We start from the raw sequence: 9,664 nt of genomic DNA, 5'->3' as shown, positions 1-9,664 counted from the left end.
GGCAGTGTTAGCTCGTGATGTAACAGTATCCCTGCAGGCAGGAATCGGTTTCAGCTTTCTTTCTTTTTTTCTTTTTAGAGATAACTTACTTCTCTCCCGGAGCTTCACACTAGCAGTTATTTTAACTCAAATAAGCCACCACTTGTTTCTAGTTACTTCTTTCCACTCATGACTTCCTGTATGGATAATTTCTTTGGCAAAACGAGACAGAGCTGCCCATTTAAGACATACCATTGCAATTACTTTTCTCACCATCCGCCCTCGATTTTCGATTTTTCCTCCTCCTACAGACCTCAAACGAGAGCTTCCAGGAAAATTTAGAACAGTAGAGCAGCATTAGTCATTACTGAACGACGTCGGCAGCTGAGATTAAGAAGATGTAGACGCCTATGCAAGAAGAAGAGGCTATTTGTTTCAGCACATGCATACATGGGCAAATTCACAGTCGCACCAGTTGGATAGTTATTTCACTGACATGAATAACTTTAAATTAGCGGAAGAGTTATATCTTGGCATATATACAGGCACAGTGTATTCAAGCAATCTTTTTAGCATTGTAAAATAGGCATTAAATGAACATTTTTTTCATTCTATTCTATTTTCTAAATGCATGTTATGTGAACAGTTCATGAGCTGATGATGTGAATCAGGTGTATTTGATAAGGGGGAGTTATATATATATATATATATATTTCTATTCAGCAAGAATGCATTAAAATTGCTCAAAGGTGACAGCCAAGACACTGTGATGACATGTTTCCACAGTTATTAACTGATTGTTTTATTAGTTTTATACTTTATACTATAATATACTTTAGACTTTGTGTTATATTACCTTAACATTAAATTACAGAAAACTAGTTAATGCTGCTCCACAAGTGTTTTTAATATAACAGCTCAGAGAGTGAAGTCAAATTTGCCATCTTTCTCTCTTCTGACCAACGTCATCAATCGTTGGTTTTGAATCAATCTGGAATTTTTCAGCATGTTTTGCACTATTTCTTGATCTGCATAATGGAAATGAAATATGAAAGAATATTACTGCCACTTAAAAATAAAATGAGGAATTCAATGTTAATATTTTCAATATTTTATAATTATATATAGCAATTTGTCAATGTTTTTTTTTTCTTAATGCAGTTAAAATGTGGCATTTAATTAATCAATGTATTATTTGTTACATTAAACGGTAACACTTTATAGTAAGGGTACATGAATTACCATTAATTAATGCATACATTAATGTGTGAATTATGCATTACTTCATGCATTAATATCTCATGAATTATCAGGAACTAACATGAGTTCAAAGTCTTTCATTCATGACTTCATGGATGAACAACACCTTAATTAAGACATTAAGTAAGGTAAGTACATCATCATGATTTATAATTTATTACGCATGATAATGATGATTTCTTTGTTCACAAAAAACAAGGTCTTTACTATCCATTGTGGATAAAGCTATGCTTATGGTACATGATTCAAAAAAGCATTATTTTGTGCATGTAAGACTACTTGAATTATTAAAGGAATATACAAAAATCCACATTACCTCATGCATGCATACAGGCTAGAACAGTATATCAGTTAATGTGAGAACTAATGTTTTTCATTAAATATGATATGAGTAATCAAGCATGTTCATATCTTCTTCATAGTAGCCTGCAGGTAAATGGACAGACCCCAACACTGGCCAATCACAGCACATATCACGTGAATTCTGTTAACATCCAAATACAGTAGTCATCATTAACTAAGCATTAGCTTCTCATGATTTCATCATGTGTGTGGCCCCCCAACTAAAGTAAGTGCCTGTATATCCTCCTGACTACCAGCAAAAAAAAAAAAAAAAAAAACAGTTTTGTGAATTTAGTATTTTGTCATGTCTTTACATTTAGAATATAAGAAAAAAATTGAAAAATAAGATTTTTGAAAAATTACTTTAAAAAGTCCTGTTTTAAAAATAATAATAATAATAATAAAAAGACATGAATAGACATGAAAAGGCACAAAACAGTGTGATTTCTGTTTTAATCACAAATACATTTTCATCTTTTATACCAAACATTATATAAAGATGATTCTCAACTATGTTATGAAAGATAATGAGTTTTTCCATTATATACAATGTGTCTATAAATATGTATCTAATTTGCATGTGTTTTTGGGGAAACATAGAATGAGGAAATAAGTGAAATAATGGGTGTAATAATTAGCAAGATTTTCATAATAATATGTAATATTTAATAGGAATATTGATATACAATTTTTTCTCTATTCATTTGTTGTGTCTCCCAAAATGTGTAATACACATGCTTTAAGTCCTGGTGTCCTCTACAGTGGACATGTATGAAATCAATGTCCTGTTTCATAACAGAAGCTCAAATTTTGATTTGAAACCCCAACAAACAATTTGAAAATTAGTCAGATTTAAATGATAATTACAAAATATTATAATATTTCCATAAGGGTGTTACACTTGATCACTAAATTACAAGCTGTTGGTTTCATCTTTTTTTTTTTTTTTTTTTTTGTACATCCTTTATGGTTTCGTAAACCAGCTTTATGGTTTTGTAAAGAGTTTTCAGATATACAGGCACTTCAAGTTCATGGTATATGTACTGAATTCCTTCTCAGCTCTTCCCGGGCATTGCTGTTGATGTAACTGGGTTATACTGTTTAGGAATAAAGCAGAATGTTTTGATCAAAGTCCCTTTGTGTCCACAGTACATTGTGTGCAAAAGCTTGAACTTTCATGTTCATATTCATGTCATTTCACAATTATGCCACCATTAATAACACACTGTTTATTAGTATTCCAAAGGACCAAGTCACCACTTTAGTTGAGGGGCCACACACATGATGAAATCATGAGAAGCTAATGCTTAGTTAATGTGTATTTGGATGTTAACAGAATTCACATACTATGTGCTGTGATTGGCCAGTGTTGGGGTCTGTCCATTTACCTGCAGGCTACTATGAAGAAGATATGAACATGCTTGATAACTCATATCATATTTAATGAAAAACATTAGTTCTCACATTAAGTGATATACTGTTTTAGCCTGATGCATGCATGAGGTAATGTGGATTTTTGTATATTCCTTTAATAATTCAAGTAGTCTTACATGCACAAAATAATGCTTTTTTTGAATCATGTAACATAAGCATAGCTTTATCCACAATGGATAGTAAAGACCTTGTTTTTTTTGTAAACAAAGAAAACATCATGATAATGCATAATAAATTATAAATCATGATGATGTACTCACCTTACTTATTGTCTTAATTAAGGTGTTGTTCATCCATGAAGTCATGAATGAAAGACTTTGAACTCATGTTAGTTCCTGATAATTCATGAGATATTAATGCATGAAGTAATGCATAATTCACACATTAATTTATGCACGAATTCATGGTAATTCATGTACCCTTACCGTAAAGTGTTACCCATTAAACTATATTTTAAAACATGAATTAAAAAAGCAGTTGTGGAAACACATATTTATGGTCAATTTGAAAAGTGTTTGTTTATTTAAATTGTTTTTAATTTAATTTTAGAGTGGCGTTCCTAGTTCTCTAGATTTAATCAAAACAAACAGCAATGTGGACGCTATTCAATCTTTGTAAATTCCCCATATCATACTCCTACATTTGGCTTTTATAAAAATGAAAAGAAGCCCTTGTTTTATTGCTTGGGTAATTAGAAGATGGACTATTCTACTCTTCATGCCTTCCAACTGTCCCTACCCACAAGACAGAGTTTACCAGAAAACCTCCACTCGCAGATGAAGCTCCTAACAGTAGCTGTTGTTTCTCTGCAGAGGCCGTTTGGTCTCCAGCAGCCTCTCTGTCCTGCTGAGGTGACTGTGCTGGAGTCATCATGGCCCGGAGCCACTCTAATCCCCGTCCCCTGGGTGACATTATACTTCATCTGCCTCTTTTAATTAATGAGGAATTCAAAGAGAGGCATCTGATCCTCCTCATGCTTTTTTTCATTATCGCCGCTCTCTTTTGTTTCTGCTCTCATAAAGATTTTTTTATTTATTTTTTTTTAAACCAGGATGGGCTTTTAAACAATTAGCAAGAGGTGGACACCATTTCATCTCGATGTTATTAGGACAGACATGCACAGTAAGAGAGTATGCACTACTTCAGAGATGGTGGCCTTACATTATTATTGTCAACATTCACTTCAAAGCGAGGGAGTTCATCTCTCTTCATTTTATCCCTCTCTGCTGCTATTTCATCATCAGTGGAATTACACCGTCAAAGACATCTCAAATGATAATAAAGATAAACTGATTTGGTGGAATCAGTCAGTGTGTGTGTGTGTGTGTGTGTATATATATATATTTTTTATTTTTTTATTTATTTATTTATTTTTTTTTTTTTCATAGTTCTAACTTTTTTTCTCAAAATTCTGAGTTTACATCTCACAATTATGACTTTATTTATTTATTTATTTGCCATCGACCGACAGAAAGACTAAATTAATGAATAAGGTAATTGCCACTTTTTATCTCGCAATTTGTTTGCTAGTTAACATCCCACAATTCTGACTTTTTTTCTCAGAATTGTACGAACAAAAGACAGAATTGTTAGATATAAACTCAGAATTGTGTGAAAAAAATGTCTGAGATAAAAAAAGAAAGGAGCCACTCTAATCCCCGTCCCCTGGGTGACATTATACTTCATCTGCCTCTTTTAATTAATGAGGAATTCAAAGAGAGGCATCTGATCCTCCTCATGCTTTTTTTCATTATCGCCGCTCTCTTTTGTTTCTGCTCTCATAAAGATTTATTTATTTTTTTTTAAACTAGGACGGGCTTGGAGGTGGACACCATTTCATCTGGCTGTTATTAGAATGGACATGCACTGTAAGAGAGCATGCACTACATCAGAGATGGTGGCCTTACATTATTATTGTCAACGTTGACTTCAAAGCGAGGGAGTACATCTCTCTTCATTTTATCCCTCTCGCTGCTGCTATTTCATCATCAGTGGAATTACACCGTCAAAGACATCTCACCGTGTGATCTGAATACTAGTGCGCTTCATAGTCAGAGACGCTTGGAGTTCTAAGAAGCTCAGAACTTGTTTGATTTGATCAGTTTTTCAGCGTTAAAATAATTCGTTTTACATATAATTTTAAGAGTCAATTATGGCCACATATACATTGGAATGTTTTGGGGTGACAACCACATTTAAAGCTTTATCGGAACAGATTTGGCGAAATTTAGTATTACATCCCTTGCTCATCAGTGGATCATCTGCAGTGAATGGGTGCCGTCAGAATTTTTCTCAAAATTCTGAGTTTACATCTCACAATTATGACTTTATTTATTTATTTATTTGCCATCGACCGACAGAAAGACTAAATTAATGAATAAGGTAATTGCCACTTTTTATCTCGCAATTTGTTTGCTAGTTAACATCCCACAATTCTGACTTTTTTTCTCAGAATTGTACGAACAAAAGACAGAATTGTTAGATATAAACTCAGAATTGTGTGAAAAAAATGTCTGAGATAAAAAAAGAAAAAAAAAACTTTACATTCATTCATTCATTCATTCATTCATTCATTCTTTCTTCCACAGAATGGTGACTTGTAACTATCAGGTTCTAAATCAGGATCTTTTAGCTGGATCTATATTTTGGTTAGAAATTTAACAACAATTGTGTGTATTGTGTGCATTTCTTCATAAAACACAGTCCTTTCCACTAATATCCATACACATATCTGCATGATACAGCAACATTTACTCAAGCAATGTCATGAGTTTGGGGCTGGACTAACTGTAGTTCAATTTTTGCAGTTCTGGTTAGTACTACTGAAAGAGCAGAACATGCTCAGAACTTAGAACTTCAACTTTAATGACACATACAGTATAGTGAGCTGTAATTTTGATATTGTGTGTAGTTCAGTTTGATTTAAATTAATAGAAAACTGATTCATTTGAAAGTCTGTCTCAAAAGAATGCTACTTCACAAAAACACACCAATAAATAACTTGAGCAGAAGTCAATATTTTCAATAATAATGACTTAAATTTCAGTCTCTTCATCACACAAATAGTGTTGTATGACATCAGACTTGAAATATTACATGTGAGTGTGTTTTTCACACACATTCACTTTCATTATATGGAGATGAATGAGCAGAATATTCTTAAAAAAAAAATCAGAAAAAATAAAGTAAGTCAGTCTTACAGGTTTGGAAAGACATTAGGTAATGTAAATGATGAAATGAGTTTTCTTGTTTTTGCCGTGAACTGTTCCTGCAATGTGTAATGTGACCTTGTTAACCATTTTGAATAGACAAATAGGAGAAAAAATGAAAGCGCACCATGTAGTGGCTTCCAAAAGGTTGGGCATATGGACACATTTTTTACAGGCACTCCTGCAGAACACTCTCATTGATATTGTTTTTAATAAGCAGGCCATGGCGCCATGAATATAAATAATGAGAATTGTTGGTTTACGCTACTCAGTCTTGGTCAGTCTGCACGTGTGTGTGTGTGTGTGTGTTTTACATATAATTTTAAGAGTCAATTATGGCCACATATACATTGGAATGTTTTGGGGTGACAACCACATTTAAAGCTTTATCGGAACAGATTTGGCGAAATTTAGTATTACATCCCTTGCTCATCAGTGGATCATCTGCAGTGAATGGGTGCCGTCAGAATGAGAGTCCAAACAGCTGATAAAAACATCACGATAATTCACCAGTAATCTCACGACTCCAGTCCATCAATTAACATCTTGTGAAGTGAAAAGCTGAGTGTTTTTAAGAAACTCATCTACATCTCGGATGGTCTGAGGGTGAGGTAATTTTCAACAAACTTTCATTTTTTGGTGAGCTGTTCCTTTAAGGCTGGCAAGAAAATAAAATGTTTGGTCATTCCTCGCATACTATTGATACTAAATGTTTTTAATGTAATTTTATCACCAATTTAGCATGGAAATACATGCATACAATTACCTTCTAAAGTGAAACACAAATGAGACCACAGTTCTCATTCAAATAGAGAAAAGACAGAAAAACATCATTTCACACTAAATGAAGACAAAGCTAAATGTGCCATTTATTATAATGGGTTTACTGTGTGTGACAATTGCTGTAAATTTATTTAAATTAAAAACTGTTATGAGGGGTCATATTTTAGAATTGTAAATAAATTATAACTAAAAACTGTCTGAAAATAAATACCCATTTAAGCCTCAGAAAAAAAGACAATTCATTAATTAATACTTGTATCGCCTTACTGACCTGTTAAAATTGTTATATTCTACATTTGGAGATTCAGTGTGTCAGTATGTTTATGATTACACATTTACTCACACACACACACACATATATATATATATATAATAAAATATATAAAATAAGATCAAGACAACATTGAATATATTAAAGTTGCCATAATATTTGGATCCCGCAGCACAATCAGATGAGAAGCACTGATACACATAACACATAACAGTGAAATATAAGCTGACATAATTGCCATAGACAGGATGTCTTCCTCCTGTCTGTCAACGTGGGATTTTTCCTCAGCCTTATGACTGATCTAGGCTTAAATTGGAGTTCAGTTGGTCCTGTTTTTACATTGTTAGTGGGAGGGAGAGAAAGACAGAGAATTTTCGATGAGAGAGCTCATGCACACAGCCTGATGTGGAGCAGCCAAGTGTGATGAACTTTAGACAGGCCTGACGCAAGCCTGCATTACTAAATATACACAGGAGTACCACTCCCACTGGAGTCTATTACACACAAACACGCTCCTTTCTACTCAAGGAGTCACTCCAATAAACTACTGAATGGAAGCATTTTGTCAAGCATGCAGTGCTGTAAATGTTGGCTTTATGGGATATGGGTTTTAACATCTGGTATTGCTGTAGTTTATGATGTACTAGAACGCTGCTGCTTATCAAATGAGAGCAGATTTAAATTATAAAAAGAATAAATGAGCTGCAATGAAAATTCTGTCATCATCTATTTATGGCCATGTCGTTCAAAACCAACATGATTTTCTTCACTGGAGCACAAATGGAGATATTTATTAGAATGTTCATGCTGCTCTTTTCCATACAATGAAAGTGAAATATGTGGAAGCCTGTTTCGGCCTCAGAATGAATGGATGTAATTGTGACTTTTTAAGAATTGCAAGACATATAGATCCGCAAAAAATCACCATGTAGTGGCTTCCAAAAGGTTGGGCATATGGACACATTTTTTACAGGCACTCCTGCAGAACACTCTCATTGATATTGTTTTTAATAAGCAGGCCATGGCGCCATGAATATAAATAATGAGAATTGTTGGTTTACGCTACTCAGTCTTGGTCAGTCTGCACGTGTGTGTGTGTGTGTGTGTGTGTGTGTGTGTGTGTGTGTGTGTGTGCACTGAGGTGAGGCAGAGGCAGGTGTTACTAGTAATGGATGGCTATAGGACAGGGAGAGAGAGACTGTGAGAGCATGTCCAGTCTTTCCTAAGGCTCTCCACAGCACTCCATTAATTGCATCCAGCCTCAAAAAATAATATTTGCTCTCTTTTTATGCAAAAAGGTTATTAAATAAACCTGCTGTAGCATGCGTGTGTGTTTGTGATGATACGAGCAGCTGCACGACCATTAGAGGTCTGACCGTACATACGTGTGTGTTTGTGTGTGTATGTTTTGGTGTGGTTAGAGGACGGTGTGTCTTTTTCAGGCATCTGGCTGCTCTATCATGCCTAAAGCAACATACTCATCTGTGCTTTGATCATGAAGACTAATGCATGCTCACAAACTCTCTCTCTCTGCTTCAATGTGTGAGGGTTGATTAAAGGGTTAACTTTAACTTCTGGTTTTCACTTTAATAAAAAAGTACTGTGGCACTGCCATGGTTGAGCTGCTATCAGATTGAAATAGTGTGGCATTTTGATACAGGCATATGATAGTCATGTTTCATATACTGAACCATGGCACTTAAAATAGGCGTGAACTTTTATGGATTTTTTCTGTTGATAGTGTTTTCGATCATGCATTAAAGTGTAATGACTGCAATGAAGTCATGCACAAAATCGCATAAATGAAATCACAATATCACAATATTTACTTAAATTCACTAAAACAAATCCAAACAGACGTTCATAATTCACACACAAAACTTTAATGCAATTCTATCACATGTGCAAAATACAACTGTACGCCAAGTGGGCATAAGTACTGACTAATGTTATGTAAAAATGGCCATATAATGGGTATGTACAAATTGTCTACCAATATAACCTAAATAATACTTTGGATACTATAATAGCTATAATACTATTACTGGCTATAATAGTATTTCAATTATACAAAAAATAAAATAAATAAAAATTAGCACTGCATAGATGGTAAAGTACCTGAAGACTACTGTGGGAATATCATGAGGATATAATGTGCAAATAGTAAACATTACAATATTAGTAAATCACAATAGACCTAAAAAGCTTTAATATCCAACATAAAATAAATTCAAAGATCACCTATATCCAAATAAATCAATAAGTATTAGTCCAAATTGTTATGTTACATGACAAAATATTTTATGTATTCTCATATTGGTCTGGGTCATATAATCTCAAAATCAAAAGAAAAAAAAGTTGCTAAAAGAAAAATAAATAAGACATA

Source organism: Sinocyclocheilus anshuiensis, unplaced genomic scaffold (assembly GCF_001515605.1).
Source record: "Sinocyclocheilus anshuiensis isolate Anshui unplaced genomic scaffold, SAMN03320099.WGS_v1.1 scaffold41, whole genome shotgun sequence".
In the NCBI taxonomy this organism is placed as follows: domain Eukaryota; kingdom Metazoa; phylum Chordata; class Actinopteri; order Cypriniformes; family Cyprinidae; genus Sinocyclocheilus; species Sinocyclocheilus anshuiensis.
This window is presented reverse-complemented; position numbering follows the sequence as displayed.